Raw genomic sequence first — 3733 nt, forward strand, 5'->3', positions numbered from 1 at the left:
CCAAACAATTAATTATATGTCTTGATAAACGTGTTCTGATCCGATAAATACTGATTTATTTTAACTCGGCACAACGCTAGTTTCAAAGAAAGCAAATAGATTTAATAGAACTTCAGCTAACCAGTCGTAATACGAGTCGCAGCTTTTCGAGGCATTAGTATTGCCGGCTACCAGTCAGATGATCGACGTCTCGAATCCCATCATTTCCACTTTGTTGAAACCAATTCATAGAAAAGTAGAATTTCTCTGATATACATATAAGCATTATTTACATTATTTACATTTGATGGAAACTTGTCCTTATCCGTCAAATGTAAATAATGTACATAATTCCTCATCTCTTAAATATAGAACTGTATACATATGAGGTATGAACATTAGATTGTTTATAACTTCAGGAGGCATTAATTTGAACATGAGTACATCCATGACCGAGTGATAGTATGATAATATAACTAAGCTATTCCGGTGATGCATGTGTGTGCGTAGTGTAGGAAACAGTGACGGGTAGTTTGTATGCCTCTCCCATCTCTAAACAAAATATAATATCAAACTTCACTGTCGCGTTAACATGTTTAACTCACGAATACGGAGAGCTAGATTTATAATGATTTTAAAATGACGGAATTCAATAATGTGAAACCATATTCGTTGAAAGCTGGAATTGAATTCTGATGACAAATTGAATAATTTATTTAATTTCATTGATTAAATGAAAAGGTTCTTTTGTTAGCAAAGATAATCAATATCGAGTAGAATTGTGAAGTCTATGTAAATATTAAAAAATTGAAGGCAGAGCCAGAAAGAAATGAGGTCTTTGTTCATTGAGTGGTGTTATATTCTTGTCTGACACATAAATAATATTAGCTATTTATGTAAGATTTAAGCACTTGAAAATAAACAATAACACATACTACAAACTTTCTTATAAAATGCGAGCATTAGGCGAAACAGAAACATGACTGGCTGGAGACATGAATGAAAATGGATGCTTCTAAGATAAAATGACACTTCGTTTGGTGAAAAACACACAAGTTGATTAATAATACAGTTTTATATTTAAGAGATGAGGAATTATGTACATTCTTTACACTTGACGGACATTTGTCCTCATCTTGTTTGTTGTTAACACAACGTTTCGGCTGATATACCCTCCAGCCTTCATCAGGTGTCTTGGGGAAATTTTGAACCTGGGTTCTCATTCCTAAGGTATTTTTCGATGTTGTTGTTGTTGTTGTTATTATTATTATTATTATTATTATTACTATTAATATCATCATCATCATTATTACTATTATTATTCAGGTCACTGCCTGGAATCGAACTCGAAAACTTGGGGTTAGTAGCCCGCGCTCTTAACCACTACGCCATATGGTGAAATGTTATGAGTAAAATCTAAGAATCTGAAAAATAATAAGCGAAATCGATGAAGCAATTGAAAAAAAAAACAATCAAGTTTTATGGGAAAATTGCCCCCAAGCTGATATAACTATTAAGACCACATCTACGGTGTGTAGAAAAGTAATGGAAATCGATCTGGTTACATCCTGAAGAACACAATCGTGATGTTCCTCGGATTTATCAACAAGTCAGTGACTCTGGAAATATTAAAGAACAAATATGGAGCGATATCTCTGCTGGAGATCTCAGGATTGTACTGAGAAAATCTAGGAAATGGAAATTACCTGGAAAAGATAAAATTCCAAACTTCTGGTGATTGCTTTCACTGAATCTCTCGGGAAACTAATCCACCTCTTCAATAGTATTATACATAACCCTAGGAAAATCCCTCTCTGGTTTGTAAATGGAGTAAAGATACTACCCAAAAATAACAAGACTAAAGACCCCCAAAACTACCGACCGATTGTATATCTTAGAACCATGTATAAAATAGTAACATCCACCATTACCATATATTTTCCAGATGGATAACAAGATATTTCCCTAATGAACAAAGAGGCTCTTTTGGCCCTTTTGGTTGTAATGATCGACTTTTAGTCAATAAAGTTATTCTTGAAGACTACCACAAACGGTACAAAAATATTTTTATTGTTTGATCGATTACAAAAAACTACTTTACAGTCTTCCCCATAGATGTATCAAGAAATGCTTGAAAATATAAAAACTCACCGGGTTTTGCGGGGTTTTTTCTTGTTTTCCGTAGGGTCCTTTGTCGTCCTCTTGTGCTTTGGAAGGTGGCGAACTGGCAAAATCGTTAGCACACCGGACAGAATGCTTGGCGGCATTTCGTCTGTCATTACGTTATAAGTTCAAATTCCGCTGAGGTCCACTTTACTTTTCATCCTTTAGGGGTCGATAAAACAAGTACCAGTCGAGGACTGGGGTCGATATAATTGACTAGCTCCCTTCCTCGCAAATTTCCGGTTTTGTGTCTATAGTAGAAAAAATCATTGTTTTTTTTTCTTTTTTTAATCGTAACACTACGCACACTTTAACCCCAACAGTCAGTGGTTTGTGTGTGTGTGCATCAAGAAACCAACCACCTCGTTATCAAAAGACAAATAAAGCCTCTTCTCTTTTAGCTAGACACGAATTTTTATGATTTGATAAATAACCAAAGACAGACAGACAAACAAACACGCACGCAAAGAAAGAAAGAAAGAAAGAAAGAAAGAAAGAAAGAAAGAAAGAAAGAAAGAAAGAAAGAAAGAAAGAAAGAAAGAAAGAAGGGATAGATATCAGTTCTCGAAGATATGATTGTTTGAACATGTGTCAGAAGAAATCCAGAATCTTTTAATAAAGATATTTTATTATTCCGCGGCAGGAAAGGCATTCTGTTTCTGAAACATGAAAACTTATTTTGCTTTCACAAACGAAATATAAAAAAATCCCGCTCAGAGTTCGTAAATAGAAAACAGATAATACTCGATTAAAGCATTACAAAGAAAGAAAAAAAGACGGGTAGCTAATATCGGCTTTAAAAAGCGGAAAATCAACATATGTTTCTATGTAACAAAAATGGTATTGACGTTGCTTTCGATTTTAGCATTTGAATTTATCTATTTCTAGAAATTCACAAGTCATCGTGACATTACACATTTCCAAAGAGAAGACTTTTGAATTCAGAAAATGACATAAGTAAACTATTGGAATATATACAGTAAGGAGGATGTTCCATACAACAGATAAAGGAATTTTTGTGTCTTATATGTTTTTCCTTTTAGTTTTATTTTAGTGCTTCTTAAGACAGTTCAAGCAGGTCACTAGCAGACATTTTGAGTTGAAAGAGTTCCCGGTGTTTATAAATGTGTAGTTGAGTTGGTACGTTGGCTGAGTTGTTCATACACATGGCTAAGTGTGTGCATCCATGTATGTATGTCTCTTCTATTTGTTTAATTATTATAAATCTTCCACTGAGGAGGTAGCCGGTTTCCAACAAAGATACAAGGCTCCATCTTTGGGATGTAGGTAACACAGACAAATTCACATTTAGAACTTGAGTGAAGTCTTGCATATTTTTACTGTTCCACTCACAGATTGCACTTGTAATGTACGAATCAGCCGGTCAGTTTCTCTTTCTGAAAATCCCAGTTTATCCAGCTTCTCCTTTAAGCATTTACAAACAAAACCTAGTGCTCCAATTATTATTGGTATGAATATGAATTCATTAGTCTGGATATAGAAACTGGAGGTTTCGAAGCAGTTGTCCATAGACATCCTGCTTTTCTTTGATTTTCAAAGAGATATTTATATCTGCAGGGTAGATGTATGC

This window comes from Octopus bimaculoides, chromosome 12 (assembly GCF_001194135.2).
Source record: "Octopus bimaculoides isolate UCB-OBI-ISO-001 chromosome 12, ASM119413v2, whole genome shotgun sequence".
In the NCBI taxonomy this organism is placed as follows: Eukaryota; Metazoa; Mollusca; class Cephalopoda; order Octopoda; family Octopodidae; genus Octopus; species Octopus bimaculoides.